The sequence below is a fragment of the Dermacentor silvarum genome, chromosome 1 (genome assembly GCF_013339745.2).
Source record: "Dermacentor silvarum isolate Dsil-2018 chromosome 1, BIME_Dsil_1.4, whole genome shotgun sequence".
Taxonomy (NCBI): Eukaryota; Metazoa; Arthropoda; class Arachnida; order Ixodida; family Ixodidae; genus Dermacentor; species Dermacentor silvarum.
In genome coordinates, this window is record NC_051154.1 from 174,950,987 (window position 1) to 174,967,467 (window position 16,481).

The following is a 16,481-nucleotide window of genomic DNA, read 5'->3' on the forward strand; positions in this document are numbered from 1 at the left end:
GCCTTAGTTGCGAACAGGAGACTAAACAGCACTAGCGCGTGCGTCCCGATTAAGGGGGACGCGGCTTTCGCATCGCGAAAAATGGCTGGCCAAAAAAAGTCGATTTTTTGAAAATCACATTTTCAATTTCTGTAACTCTTATTTTATCTGATTCCGAAATATGATCGCTGAAAACCAAGTAGAAGTGCTCTAAAAAAATTGTATCAGCCAAGGTGCCGAAAATTTCGCGGAAATCGCGAAAAAACGGCGTTTTTCAAGCCACGATATCTCCGGAACGGCGCAGCCGAGCGCCGCCATCTTGGACTCGTTGGAAAGCGCATTTCTCCGTCTTCAAATTTGCCGCTTCAGCTATCTCCTCCATACAGAAACAAGCACACAAAAAGCAAATGATTGAAGGTCGTGCCGGAGCCACCGATTGCCCGCGCCCGCCACGTGACTCCAGCGCGGTTCGCCATTGGTCCGGTGCTCGCTTCGCGATGGCGTCGTCTGCACCGCTTGTTGCGGTCTCTTCGCGAGCTCTGGGCGGTTTCCGTAATCTCGACTAGTATTAGAGCGGGCGCTACGTGGACATCGCAGCAGCGTGGCCGATCCCGCTTTTTGTAGACGTCTCAGACCCGCGGCTAAGCATTCGGAGCATCGGTGACGCGGATTCGCGACCTCGCTTCGGGCACGGAATCCTCGGTCACGCGGCTAAGCCTTTCGCGCGTAGGTGTCTCCGACTCTGCGATCAAGCACATCGCGCGCGGGCTTCTCGGATCCTTGCCTAAGCATTTCGTGCATCGGCGCCTCCGACTGCGCGACTAAGCACCTCGAGCGTCGACTCCTCGAGCCCGCGGCTACGCATTTCGCGCGTCGGCACATCGCTCGGCGAGTCTCGACTTCTCGGACCCGCGGCTAGGCACTTCGCGCGTCGGCCCTGCGAGCGTCAACTCCTCGAGCCCGCGGCTAGGCATTTCGCGCGTCGGCACCTCGGAAGGCGCGACTAAGCTAATCGAGCGTCGCCTCCTCAAGCCCGCGGCTAGGCATTTCGCACGTCGGTACATCGCTCATCGAGTGTCGACTCGTCGGACCCGCGGCTAGGCACTTCGCGCGTCGGCAGCTCGAGCGTCGACTCCTCGAGCCCGCGGCTAGGCATTTCGCGCGTCGGCCCCTCCGACTGCGCGATTACAGAGCGTCTATTATTTGGACCCGCGACCAGGCATTTCGCGCGTCGGCACCTCGTACACGCGACTTAGCACATCGTGTGCCGACTCTATTATCGTAATGCCACGATATCTCGTAACAATACCTATCTACCACCCCTTCATAAAGAGAACCTCATCATGAGCTCTGCTCACTAGACCACTTGAGCTGGCACAGACACCTGGCTGCAGAAGTGAGGCATCATACAAAAGTACAGGCTGGAAAGCACCTAGCAGCTGCATTGCTGCCTATCTATCAGAGACTCTCCTAACCTCCATGTCAATGGAAGATGATTCAGAAGGCTGCTGAGAGCCCTCATTCAGTAACATGGTCGATTCTACCAAAAAAAAAAAAAAAACAATGCCTCACTGACTGCACTAGAGACTGCTATCAATGAGGCAGTCTGCAGGTACAACGCTAGAACTACTGTATATTTATGCCCACATAGTTCTGCACCTCACTTGGTTTGAAACCCAGGCACCATGGTCTTTGTAGAGCAGCAGTAAAGAATGCCATACAAACATGAAAAACGCAGAACAAAGGCACAGCAGCCCAGAGGCCACATGATGCGGGAACGGTCCCCCATTTGCGACGCAACAGCGGTGCTAGCGCTGGCCAGGAGGCGTATCCTCCGAACTTTTTCTGTTCGAAGGATGGCATACATGTACCGCGACGAATTTTTTTTTTTTTTTTTTTCAGTTGGTGGTACTTACTACATAACAGGTGAACGGCCGCAGGCGTATGGGCTCACTAGTGACGAATGACAGATAACACTCACGTGCTGCATTCGCTTTTGTGCAATCGTCCCTTCTTTCATGCGCTCTAAGTCCCCTGTTATGCAAGACCAACCGGGCGTATTTCAATTTTAATTAGAGTACATAGGAAGCAGATGAACACAATAAAAAAAAAAAAACGCGATCTCCTGTGATGGAGTTCAAAACAACGGTAATCCGAAATAAGAAATAAAATCAGATATATTAGACTGGAGGAAGACGCGACTAAAACATGTTGGCTATTCTTTTTAGCAAATTTTCTTTTTGCATTCGCTTGCATAATTAGTCAATAGTAATGGACTTCGTCAGTCCGAAATTTAAGAGAAAAAACTTCCAATGCGGATGTTGTAGAGAATTTGAGATGTCTGTTTCGGCAATATTTAATATCCTATAATGCTAACTTGTTTTTTCGCGCCATGAAGAAAGCTCGCGAAATATGAAAAATAAAAATAAGCACGCGACTAACCGCTTACGCGTCACGATCGCAATGATCTCAATCGGGCGCGTATGAACGAGCAGCGCGGCGACGATTTCAGGTTCTTCGTAACGCTATCATGAATGAACGCGTCTGTTGCTTTCGGCAATGCAACTGAGCAGGCCAGTCGCTTGCGCCAACTTCGAAGTCAAATGTTCTGTCTCTTTCATCGTTCATGACGTTTTAGAGCACTGCGATTGCGGCGCACAAGCGCGTAGTCACGTTTTTTTTTTTTTTTTTTTTTTTTTTTTTTTATTCCGCGGACTTTCTTAGTGACGCAAAGGTATGTTGCCAACAACATACCTTCAGTCGCGCACCTACGGTAACACACCGGAATATTTTTCAAGCTTGTGTAAACTTAGCTGGGACACCCTGTATGTGTGTATATATATATATATATATATATATATATATATATATATATATATATATAGGGTGTCCCACGTATCTTTAGCCATACTTAAAAATTTGCAAATGTCACGTAGCTGGGCAGAACCAAGGTAATGCTGTTTGCTGTCGCTTGGAGATACTCAGATTATTTTTTGCATTCCGCCTAATTAGATAATCAGTCCTAATTAATTAATCAACTTCTCAATTATTATAATTAGATGAAAAGTGTCAATGAGAAAATTGTAGAGCACTATGAAAAACTCCCGATACAGCTTTTTGTTGCTCAATGCGTGCAACATAAAAGTGTTTTTCGGAGTGAAAGAAGCGCGCGAATACACGCAAAATTGCCGCGCACCTGGCCGCTTGAAATTGAAATGCATAATCTACCAATTAAAAAAATCACTAATTAAGTTTTTAACTAATTACCTGATGGCCCATATTGCAATTTACAAATCGTAGCCGTGGAGTTCGCAAGGCGATCCACTTGGAATTCTCAGGATGACACCAGTTTCGAGATATTAATTCTCGAACTTTGCGGAGAAATGCATTGGCATTCCAGTTAATTTTGTGCTTAAATGCATAAAGCGATGTTTTGTTAAGGAACTAACTGGAACGCCAACGCATTTCTTCGAGAAGTTGATATCTCGAAACTGGTGTCATCCCGAGAATTCGTTCCAAGTGGATCCGCCTTGCGAGCTCCACTCCTACAATTTGTAAATTGCAATATGGGTCATCAGGTAATTAGTTAAAAACTTAATTATTGAATTTTTGTTGATTATTCAATTATGCTTTTCAATTTTTGTGCAAGTAATATCCGCCTCTTCGAGTAGACCAGCGCATTAACTAGAATTGGGCTATCTGCCACAGGCAACGTTTAAGAATTTTTGAAAGTGTTCGCTGAAACACCCTGTATATATATATATATATATATATATATATATATATATATATATATATATATATATATAGTGTACGAGAGAGGACGCGCAGAGCCTTCGCTGACCATAAAATTGACACCAACGAAACGGAGACCAACCCTCGAATGATACTTTACGCGATTCTCGCGTCTTGCATACAAATTACGCCCAACAGCCTGAATGGCCTGAAGCTTGACTTTCCTGTAGTGTTCGCTGCCGACAGTCCACGTAAGGAACAAATTAAACAGTTAACCCGTTACAACAGCCGGCATCGCGTCCAAAATATTGTTACCGGCGGACAGATCCTAGTCGCGCAGTACGCCGTTTCTTTGAACGTATAATTTAATGTTTTCGAATCCGAACATGAGGCGGCAGCGGCATTACGAAGGAAGTAGATGCGTGTCGTGCCGTAAAGCTTAGTGGCGCTTGTTGCTTTCAGAGCAGCTGCGCCACCAAACCGGTGCGCAAAGCACAACAGGTGCGCTGTCGAGGCGAATGGCATATGAGAAGCGAATATGCAACCCGTAGTTATTAAAAAGAAAGGGAGAAAAAAGGCGTGAGGGCAAATCTGTACGATAACAGAAAGGACCGTGCCTTGCTATTCGAGGCCCGAGCTGGCTGACTCAGTACAACAACATGCCGAAGCAAACATTCGCAACAGGATGAGGCATATGTTTGCTGCAGCAGAAGTCCGGACACGACTCAGCAAATCGTAATCCAATGGGAAGGTATTCACCCAACGAGACCCGTAGGTAACGTCCACCATCCGGAAGTGCTGGAACTCAAAGTGGGATAGAATCATTAACCGGTCAGCAGTCGAGATAATCAAGAGGCGTTTACAGTATTGGGGAGGGGTGAGAGGAGCAAGGAAGAGATTGATAGATCCGGAATCGTTATAGAGATAGCTAACTGTTGAGTATAGATATAGTTTTAATGAAGAGAGAGAGAGAGTAAAGATCAAGCAGATACCAAGCAATCTAGAATGGCATCGATGGTCGTCATTCGTCTCCAGCTCCGAGTCATTGTCACTGTCGACTGGGACATCCTCGCAATCTTTCTTGGTCTCTAACGACGTCTACGATATCGTCCGCCTTTCCGGGGGTGTTGTCGTCTACTGGGATGTACACCTCTTCCACAAAAGCTTTTCGTAGTGCAGAGACTGTGAAGTCCAAAATAATCTGCAGCCAAAACCAGCGTACTGTTATATACTCAAAAGCAACATTGCGTATATGCCCCACACTTAAGTACGCACTCGCGTATACAGTAGTGGATGAAAAGATGTATTAAATCTTTCGTTCCTCCGAGTTAAACTGCATAGAAAGCTCAAAAGCGTCAACTCAAACAGCTAGCTCCGAGCAATAGCCCCTTCAACACTCACCGCCGTGTTGTTCGCGCCACATAGCCTACATTGTCTGCAAAACTTGCCTATTCGAAGAATGACTCGCAAGGAAATCGCGTACATTGACCAGTATGTCACAAAACGCGCGTACTGAGAGCTTATAGCCTAGTGATAGGCTTGACAGGCTACTACAGATATAAAAGGAGGGATGAAAGATAGAAATAAAAAAAAAATGAGGCAACACACTATAGCTTAAAAAACTCGAGAATGTAGGCAACAGTGAGCAGCATGAAGTAAACAGTGGGAAATGGAGCTATGGCAGCGGCAATAAAGAAAAAAAAAATTATCCGTTGTTGGGGGGGGGGGGGGGGGGGGTCCTTGTGGCGTCAAACGTGCGCATCCTGTTGGGCGCAGTATTGACAAAAGTAGAAGCATGTCTTGTTAGACGTTGGCTGGCAGTAAATTTCGCAGAAATGCCATATTAATGTGTTTTTGTTCACTAATATGTCGATATAGTATTTTCGTTATAAAAGCAAGCATAGCGGATACGTTGGTTATTTCGTTAGAGACCTGTTAATTTATTTTTTTCGATGTGGGAGGGCTTAAGATGCGTGTGGAAGATAAAAACTGGCCACACCTTGATTTCTGCCTTTGTTGCACTGTTCATTTCATAGGAAAGGTGCTTAATGTAAAGGTGCTCGCAGTAAAAACTAAGTATAACAGAGCAGTCTGCTCTGACGTAGCTACTAAAATTTAGACCTTTTATTGGGCTCTACTCGCCGCGTTTTAAATGTTTGCTTACATTGAATTTCCCACCATTGCACATCACTTGGTGTACCGAGTGAGCATCTTTCCCTTTCTCCTGTTGAATCAGCGCCCCGTTTTATGGCGGTGGCATCGCTTGGAGCAGCGACCGACCGCTCGCGCGGTCTTCTCGTCGTGGAAGCACGAGGAAAATCAGTTGGGAGGCGCTGCCCTGGGGCGAGGATGCGCGACGCCATGTGCTGTATCGTTTCTTCATAACTTTTTTATCCCCCTCCATGATTGTGTCGCCCCTCTGCTTCGCTGTGTTTAGCAGTGCTTCATTTCTGCGTGCTTCCCAGCGGTTTAACCGGCTTCGAGTGACGCGACAACTGGGTCGGCGAGAACCAGTGCCGACCGGCTGGCAGCTGTGTGCCTCGAGGCGCAGGTGGTCTGCTTGAACGTTGTCGCCCTACCGACGAGTGAAGGCGCGTTGTTTCCTTAAAAGGACGTTGCAGCGTCCACTAACTGCTCGTCGCGACCTCGCGGCGAGCAAAGATGCCGACTTGCAACGAACACGTCGGCGGCCGCGTTTGGCACACACGACATCTCTGTGCGCACGCGCGCTGAAAATTCTGCCTTTCGCTCAGTCGCGTTATGACTGTCGCTGGCTGCAGTGTCGGACAGGAAGGACCACGGCTGATCGCCGATTTCTGGGTGTAGTCGCGCCGAACGTATTACGCGGCTTTTGGTGAGCTGTTCTCGGCCGGACAGTCTCGCTACCTGTAGGACGTATTGTGCGGAGGGAGCGGGGACGCGACCGCTAAAGTCCCTGGATACTTTTTTTTTTTTCTTTAGAGCAGGAAATCTAGGGACTTTAGCGACCGCTACAGGAAGCAGCCGTTCCTCTTATTTCTTGCGCCCGCTCAGCGGGCCTCTTGCCAGGAATCTTCGTTCCCTGTTGCACTGCGCGCGGTGACTGCATTGGTGAAATTTATGCTCGGCATAAATTGAAACACATGTCAAAAAACGTGCTAGAACGCGTTTTCGCGCGTTCAGCAGCGTGTGTGATGCTGGTGGGATGTATTCGCTGACGCAGGCCCACCGCGGTGACTTCGTGTTCTGCTCATAATGCACGATCATAATGCACGAGGTCGCGGGTTCGATTCCCAGTAGCAGCGGTCGCATTCCCATGGGGGGCCGTGTGCAGTAAGGCTCGTGTGCCGTGGTTTTGGTGGACGTTAACAGAAGCTTGTTTGATAGAGATTAATCCCGAGCCCTTTTGCTTTGGGTCGTTATAGACCTCATAGTTTAATTCCCCAACGCGGGCGTTCGGATGAACGACACGCTTCGCGACTCATGTTCGTCTATTATGTACGCTGATCGCGCATCTAAAATTACCTTGCGTCCTACAGTTCCGCGTAAGCGTCATTCCGAAGTCGTTGCAGCCCTGGAGTGGTACTTAACCCCGTTCTCTTCCGTTTCTTTTGCACGTGTCAATCGTTAAACACACACGCACATGGAAGAACTGGCGGTTCTTTTCTACGTCGATTTCTTACTCGAATCTTTTAGCCTGAAAGGTTGGTTGGGGCCTGTGCCAAGGGAGTGCGACACACGGTCTGCGCTCAGCTTGAATGATATCGTCGCGGGTTGATTAGTAGCCGGCGCAACCACTCGGGGTTGTCGTTCGGTGGTGTCGGGTGTCAGTTACGGCAATATCGAAATTTCAGTACCTGAAGTTTTGTAACCGTATGCTGGCTGTCGCATTTTGGCTCAGTGCAAAAAGAGAAAGAAAAAAAAAAGTCTTGGTGACTTCCAAAGTTTAACTATGCTCAAAGGTAATTCTGAGTAAGCGAACTATACGCCGTCGCAAATAACCTGTTGCGCGGCTTCAGATACAAGCACATACATCTTTATGAAAGGGAGCACGTGAGTGTGCGACTCATGTCGGCCACTTGTGGCGTGGCGCCACGGCGAGATGCGAATGGAGGAAAGGACACCGTTCCTTCATCTGCTTGCACTTTCGTCCCGAGCAGTGTTTATTGTTGCAAGTCCACGACCGAGAACTGCTTCATTCAAATTTGATATTGTAAAAAAAATCACTACAATAGTAATATAACTAAAATAACTTGACCAGGACGGCCGTTAATGTGCACGGGAAACTCGGTATATGGCCTGGTGACAGCGGCCTCGAATATGCCGGAATCATCCAGGTGCGCGTGACACTTTTTGCATAATAGGAAAGCGCACAATGCGCGGCCTCTTCCAGGCTGCTTGCCGGGGATGCAAGACCACGGGTGTGTTTATGTAAGAGTCGCAAGTGAACAAGACTGTCGGCACTCGGTCGGCATGGATTTGGTTGTGCGGCGTCGGCCTGGCGGTTTGTCGGAGACTATAAACCACCGGTGCATTTACGTGAGTCCTTGCTGTAGAGGCGATACTGCGGAAGAGAAAGTCCAAGTGAAAAAAAAAAAAGGGGGGGGGGGGGGGCTGGCTTTGGTTATAATATGGACGCACTATATCCATTGCAGCTTTCGAAGCAATTGGAGTGAACGGGGATTATAAAAAATTTCCCGACGATTACGATACTCCCTAATGCGAATTTTGAACGCAACTGTTCAGGTGTTCTAAATTCGCAATATATTGTGGCAAAGAATTTGATTCTGAACGACAGGGTCCCCTCGGCGGCGGCGCGGAGCCTCTGCTCGGGCAGCTCGTTTTGCAGCAGCGGCACATTTCTACCGGTTGCGTCGTTCAGTGTTCAGAAAGAAAGCGTGAACGCGTAGCTCGCGCGGAGCGCATTCTCTAGCGGCGGCGGCGCAGTGGGTCCGAAGCGCGGTGGTCCGAAGCCCACGCCAGCGCTTTGTTTTCATTTATGGTGTAGGTGGACGCGCTCACCGCATTCCTCCTCACCGTCTCGCCATACTCTCCTCCGCTTTCCTCCTCATGCTTCCGTTTTCCTCCTCGCCATTTCTTCGCTATCGCCGTCTTTCATCCCCCATGCGCTCCGCGTTCCCTCTTTCATCCTTCGCTGTGCTCATTCGCTCGGTTAGGCCGAGGGACGCCGACGCTCAACGCAGGAGCGGTCGCCGAAGAGCTGCGCTCTAAAAGGTAGCTGGTTGCGCTATCAGATTCTTCTATTCTTATCAGCTCGTATGCAGCACCAATGGTATCAACATCTAAAGAATGAAATGTGCAAGAAGGAGCGCAGACAATAGAAGGAACGGCGCCGCCCTCTCCTTTAGTTTTCGTATCTTGCCGCGGGACCGCGCAACATGCGGAGGACGAGGATCTGCCACGCGCGCGCGTATTCAAAGATGACCATAGTACATTCATTTTTCTCGGTTAAAACAGATTTTTAAAAGCTACTTCTGCTGACTTTGTCGTGCGTTTGTGTCTGTGTGTGTATGAACGATAACCAAAATGCTGAATAACAAATTACCACACGGTGCTGCCTTGGGACATGCAAGACCGCTAACTCAATTCACCAAATTTCTAAACATAGATATTCAGAAGCGCGAGCGCTTGCTATTATCACGAACCCAATTAACCTGCATTGAATGTTTACACGACTGGCGCTTGCATTCAAGTGTGCCTAGCGGCGTTTCTGCGGGTAACCAGGGTCTATACGTCCTGACGCCACCCTCTCTTCACACGCATCAATCCACTACGCGGCGCGAAGTTAGCGCTTATCTCCGTTTCTAACATTTGTTCCCGTAACCACGAAAACGCGTAGCGATAAGCATTTGAATGTGTGCCTCCAAGATAGTTTACACGTGGGTCGGGAGCTCTCCTGCAGTTGTCCTTTGCACTCGCATTCATTAGTTCGTATAGTCTACTGTGGTCGTGCATATATGGTAGACTTGGTAACACTGTGGCTCGCGTTTTCATCGTCGCGCATCGAATGAAAACGCAGAAACAGCAGAGCTGCTTGCTTCAAACGCTTGGTCTCCTGTGCCGCTGTTTGGCGAGGCCGTCGTTCTCCGTAAGTTTATCTCTGAAGACATAATATTATCGGACACTCGGGAGCCTCGCTTTGCAAGTAAATGTCATCATTGACGTCATGATTCCGGTTCTTGGAGAAATGGTTTGGGTCTGTTTTCGCAAGAAGTGATTCTGGAGTTGCGGCACAACTTTTGGCAGATGTTTTCGAGAGTAACGAAAATATAACGATAGCTTGCACTGGAAACTTCCACCTGTTCCTTTGTGGTACGTACTTCGAAAAAGCCTGCTGCTCTCTGTCGGGGTTATTTTATCGCAAGTGTATGAATTTCTGTCACTGTCATCCTGTTTACCCACGAGGCACCACCGTGCATGGGCGTCGTGTCACGCGCGCGTGGAACTTCCTCGAAACATTGGCTGGAATCCAGTCATTGTAGTTACTGCCGTTCACTCTATGTATCCGATTTCATGTTGCGAAGTGCAAAACCGGAAACGTATGCTGCCATGCGGGCTCGTTCGCTGGTCGCCGCGCGGTGCGCTTGATTGCTAACCGACTCCCGGCTGATGCATATATACGTACATGTTGATCTTCGAGGCCTGTGCGATGCCAGGAGAGAGAGAGAAAGTGTTGTTTTAATGAATGTATAAAGCTTTAATTTGGGAAAGGAATGCGTCGTGGCTTAATTGGGGAAGACATGACTTGAGGAATGGCGAAGATTTGCGGCAGACGGGGTTCTGGCGGCACGGGTCTCATTGTATGGGATGGTGAATCTATCTCCTGTGCCTTCCGTAGGAGCGCCAACTGTATACCCTGGCTCATTTCGCTTGTTATCTAGACCTCGTAGAAACTGACAGGCAGGCGCTCGGGTGCGCACTTCCGCTGCACCTCAGAGATGAAGGTTGAGCGCGGGATGTGTTTGACTTCGGTTCACGAATAAATGTGATCGGGACATAGTCTTTAGCCCGGAGCTACTGAAAGAATCATGAGCCAGTGACAGTTTTTCTCCAGGTATCTGAACCGTTTACTGCAACATCAGGTACGAGCGGTAACTGGCGAGGGCAGTGATATTAATGTCAAGTTTGTTTCCTCCTTTAAAAGAACGTTGCGAGAACGTGATTAATGGCCGCACCAGCCTTCAGAATACAGCTTGGATCGTTGCGAGCAATGCTTGGGCACCACCAACATTTCGTAGTGAACTTTTTGTGTGGTAACTATACTGTTCTTGCGCTGCTTGTTGTACAACTGTGAGGATTTATCATGCAGCAGTCAGAGCGAAACCGTCCAGGGACTCAAGCCAGGGGTGCCGGTGCCGCCTCTTGCGAAATGAAGGCTGTCGAAAGGCCCATCGTGCCGAGCAGTCTGCTCGTGCTTGCGGGCATCCCCGTCAGGCAGGCTGCCGCGCCCGGAATGTGTCGCGGCTCGGTGTGTCGCGCCCGGAATGTGTCGCGGCTGACCGCGGCACGGTCAAGGCCACTGGCGGCGGCGGCCGTCTAGCGCAGGCCTTGGAGGCAAATATGACTGCGGCGGAGGAAAGCCGCTGCGCGGTTCCGCCTGCGGATGGTGCCTCCGTAGGCCGGCGTCCTGTTCGAGACGCGCTATTTGTTAGCCATTTGTTCGGGATGAGTGCTAGCTGCGTCGTCCTGGGTGGCCCCTTGCACATACATTACAATGCATATTGCCTTCAGACCTTTTCCAAGTTCACTCGGACGTGAAATGCTCATCCCGGACATAAAGTAGTATGTATGCAGAACTGTATGGAAGTGGTTGAATCATACTGTTGCCGTCAGCTTTGTACAAAATTGATAATAATTTGATCTATATACCGTTGTGTCGTAACAGACGACAAAAATCACCCGTGAAGTATTGCGAATACGACGAGTCGGCATGAAAACCAGGATTTAGCCTCAACATGCCAACCTACCACACGATGTCGCACCTTCATCTCTGTGCATGTATGTATAAATATGTAAAACGCTTATTTACAAGAAACACGGAAGAGGCGGTTATTGCTTTCTCCACGTGCATGGATATGCTGCCCTCAGCACCTAACCGTAGTATATAAACGAAAAATGGATTTTACGTTCTTGGCGCAGCAGTCAGTAATAGTAACCGACTTGAAAAGCGTTTGTATATCCTGGAGCTTCGGGTCTGAGGAGGATACGAGTAACTGTGCGGCTTCTATGGCGCGATGCGCTATCGTGCAGGGTGCAAAACACCGAAGCCCTCCTAGCGTGACACTTTCCTGAATGTTCTTAGGCAGAAGGGGAAAAAAAATTGTACCGTCGCCCACAGAGAGCGTCACGAAGAACCGACTCGGCGGGCCCTTCGTCATATGCGTACTTGCACAGCAGCGCAGCATGGTGCCGTGCGCCCACAAAGTGTTGGCGGTCTCGATCGCTCCGACGCCTGAGCCCTCATGTGTCCCATCACTGATCGATGACATTTCGCGACGTACTGTTGCCTGGGCAACTCTGCACGCTACATCAGCTTTTGTCGTGTAACCGGCAGGGCTTACGTTCGCGCTTATCTTACCCCAGTGGCGCACCGACGGGGGGGGGGGGATTCGGGGGTTGTAACCCCCCCCCCCCCCCCTGAGGCCGACTTAACCACCCCTTTTGTTGAACTCCTTTTCTTTCCTTACGGATTTGAGTACTGCAACTAAGATGTAAGACGCGAAATCGTCTGCACACTCGCAAAAAGCACATTTTTTGACAATTTCCTGTGAAGAAATCGAAATTAGTGCTGTTTAGATGGTATTGGCAAACTGTCAACCCCCCCCCCCCCCCTGGCAGAGATCCTCGGTGCGCTACTGTCTTCACCGCTTCGTATACCGTGTGTTTTAGTAAACGTGAAAAAATTTCCGTAACACATATATAGAGAAGATAGTTGTATTTGGAAACGCGTTGTTAATTGTCGGGACCGTCGGGATTTAGATTCGCACTAGTTACCTATTCACGAATAATCAGCAATATGTATTTCTTTAGTTTATCATGCAGGGAACAGGTTTCAATAACCGAATTGTTACTAGTCACTACTAATTAAGTCATGGCCATTTCCACAAGTCCGCGGTCGCGCGCCGCAATCAATATAACCGCGCCCTAAATATGCAGCGACATGCGTGGTGTTTCAACGCATTTTCCCCCCAAGAGCCTTGCTCATGCACTGCAGAGCAAAAATAAGTAACTAACCTACTGCGTGGAACGTCAGCATTTTCGGATCCGTACTAGTGCTAGCGTCCGGATGGCTACTAAATGGACATGCCGTGAACACTAGTCGACTTCAGTTACGCAATTGCAACATGCGCACAGCAGTGATGAATAAACATTTAGCGGAATTTCATTAATTAGCGTGTTACTTATTATGGAAGCCTGGTAGCATTCAGGGAAAGCATGGTAATTCACGCTGCCGCTCGCAAAGAAATGAGGAGCTTTGGTATATTACAGTGACAACAGCGTATATGCAAATATATGAAACCTTAACGGAAACAATTTAATCTTATTTACTGACCCGGATGACCTGTAGGCGTGGGTTCATGGACCATGCAGGCCCGGAGGTCAGACTGAAATAACGAGGTTCATATCACAACCAGATGCCATATTCAAGTCATAGGTCAAGTTTTAAAACGGGAAACAGAAAGCTCTCCCAAAACATGATAAAGAAATGTCAGGGCATGCCAATATTGAACGATGGAGATCAGGTAGAATTGGCTGAACTGTGTAATTGATCAGCAATAGGTTACATTCAAAATTATAGCATTGGAAAGACTGAAGGAAATAGAACGGAGGAGGCATTAGATCAAGACAAAGACGTTTGTTCAATAATAAATAGGTCAATGTCATCAGAACTTTCGACGATACAATAGAAATAGCAGATGTTTATACCGAATTGTAGAGTGCTCAGAACAGTCATGTAGCCGCCATCAGACGTTTAGTTAGATATGCCATAGAAGTTCCAAGTGCAACTAGGAATAGTCAAAAGGGCTTTTTAAGATATGCCCTCGTGAAAAGCGATAATGGCGCGATTAAATAAAATTGGGTTTGCTAGAAGGTGGTGGGAATATTGTACTTTGACAGCTTGCGACGATTTATACGCAATTCCGAATGACCTCAAATGTACCAGATAATTATAAGAATGTCTACATAATGTAGATAAGAAAGAAGTCAAAGAATTGTAGTATGGACCGATTAGCTTGTTGTATTAGCGTAACCATGCGCTCGACTTCAGTCAACCCAGGAAACAGGCTGACAGCATATTCAGTAGTAGTTTACAACGACGTCACTAATCGGGTTATTATTGATGAGTTTGCGGGAAATAAGCATGGGGACCTTCAAAATTGCGAAAAGGCATTCGATACACCGGTACAATAATTCCTCTCAAATGGTGAAGTACCGGTTGTGAAGGGTGTCAGGCAACGAGACACAGTTATGTTATTATTCACTGCTTATTCGCGAAAGGTATTGAGGATAATTGTATCGGGGAGGATTAGAGGCAAGAATTGACGGGTAATATCTACGCGAATGCAGTTGGCAAATTGTTCAGCAGTGCTGAGGGTGATTTCGAATGACTTGCAAGTTGCAACGCATTACTGAGAATCTGAACCGGCAAAGCCTAAGAGAAGGTTAGAGGCTTATGACGCAAAATACTAATGTACAGTAGCCCTGCATAACGCAGTAGTTCGTGGTTGGTAGTCAGAAGAAGCTAATAACCGTGCAACAAGCGGTGAGCCAGAAAATGATAGGTGAAACGTTGCGGATAGCCACTAAGTTCAGAAGGGGAAGCAGGTCATGTAATGCATGGAACAGAATGAGTGCCGGGGGGGTGCACTATGAGGCGGTGATCTGTTGAGTGATGAGATTAGGCTGACGAAAGACAGGATTACTTGCTCCGCGCTTTCTTGTCGCCAGTGTCGTAAATGCAGGCTCATGAACACCGGTGGCGGAACTTTTCCGATCGAAGTTCTTGCGCTGGGCTCTCTGGTTGCGCATCGATCGCAGCCGCTCTCCCAGCGTCGGATGGTGCCCCCTATGGCGGCGTGCCTTTGCCCCCTTCGTGACGGGCTGGCGGACCCTGGGCCGCCCCTGAGAGCGGCGTCCCGAGGCGCTCCGCGGATTGATCGCGGCGCGCTCTACCTGCCGGGCTGCTGCCACCGTTCGCCTGCGCGGAAAGCTCTGCTGAGGCACAGAGACGAGACGGAGCGGCGCGTACGCACCAGCCTTCGGGCTGGCTCGCGCTCCACAATGTGCCGCACTGCCAGCAGTCGGCCCGATTTCGTGCGTGATCGCTGATAACGCTCTTCGTGGGAGCGCCCCTTGGAAGGAAAGGCCGGCCCGTGACGTCATTTACACAGGGACCGTGATACCAATGTCTCGTTAAACTTGTTCCGCGAGTTTCTCCCGTAACTTACGAAACGCAGTTCGCTGGGTCCTGTTGCACACGTATGTACGACGTAATAGCTACCACCCGTGTCAATCAACAGTTAATGCTTTGTGGTATGACGGTTCGTTGTCATTGACTACAGTAATGTTTGGCAAATTGGATGAGACAGGCGACACATTTGTAAAAATATTTCAAAGTGGCTGGTCGGGTGGTATCGGTGTGTGAGAAGCGAGGTTGGACTGTGAAGGGTCTTTCAGGAAATATTCCCTATAGTCATACAGGCACCTTGAGGATTGAAAACTTTCCGCCGCTTTTCTATGCGTCTGTGGTTCGTTGAATTTTGGTCACATTATGAGCTGACACGTTATAATGGCCGTCCCAGGTTGCTGTTTGGTCGTTCGTAGTGCAGACTGAGCATTTGCTCTTCAAGAGTGTTGCTTGTCAGGCGTGAGGCGTATATTGACGATTTGAACTGCTTGTGCAGAGGTGCGCGGTTACTTCTCCGACCTTGTCGGTCGGGCCGTGTAACGAGGGCCGCTCGCGCTCTTGCGTAACCGGGAAGGGTAGTGGAGGGCATGTGGAGAGCCTCCGGCCGCTTGTCTCTGATTGCCGAGCAGCGCTTATCTGCGCTCGACTGTCGCGGGGCTCATCGGGAAGGCCGCCGAGAGGAGACCCGTCTCGCCTCTATCTGGCACCACCGGGGAGTCCGTCTCGGCCGAACTGACGAGTACAGCGTCCGTCCTGCGTCTCAGCTTGGGCAAGTGTGCATGCCGTTCGGCTTCTCTTTAGGGGATTTCTCTTGTATCGGGCTGCGGGGTCCTTCCGCTTTCCGGAGTGGGTGGTTTTTAGTGCAGTAGAAATACATGTAGTACTAAGGGTTATATTATTAGGGGAGAGGGATCAGCTGCAAGAGGTCAATCGGGCCATCGGCTGGCTGTCTTTCAGGTGACATTTCTTGGCCTGCTGAAGTAGGCCGGCTGCTCGCCGCTCGACGTTTGCAGCAAGCGCGCGTCATGGCTGGTTTTGTATGCAAACCTTGGGATGTTTGGTCTCGTCTAACTGATGCCCACAACATATGCTTCCCCCCTCCCACACACGCATAGTTCGCTCTAAACATGTTCAATAGCTGTTCGGCCTGTAGCAAAATGAGCCCTGCGGATAGTGGTGTTGCCATATGTTTTTAATTTAATATGGCATCCAGAGCGCTGCAGCCACGGCGGTTGTTTAGCTTTGTTGACGCGATGTCCCCGCGAGTCATGAGCTTTAACAGTACTTATTATTTGTGGCTGTTGTCGCTGCTGTGTGCGCCTCACTCGTGTGTGTGTCGCGAGCGTATTGTAGTACC

At 48.9% G+C, this 16,481-nt stretch overlaps 1 protein-coding gene across 2 annotated transcripts in view; it reads left to right on the forward strand.

Moving 5' to 3' along the window:
• Nucleotides 1-16,481, forward strand: part of LOC119436415 (influenza virus NS1A-binding protein homolog B) — an 85,829-nt gene that overhangs the window by 13,780 nt on the left and 55,568 nt on the right. Inside the window, exon 1 of one of the 2 annotated variants that reach the window (XM_037703258.2) lies at nucleotides 15,743-15,893. The exons of the other annotated variant lie outside the window; for it this stretch is intronic. The gene's annotated coding sequence lies outside the window, so the exon portion shown is untranslated. Of the gene's footprint in view, nucleotides 1-15,742; nucleotides 15,894-16,481 lie in introns of those variants that run through there. 2 annotated transcript variants of the gene reach the window in all.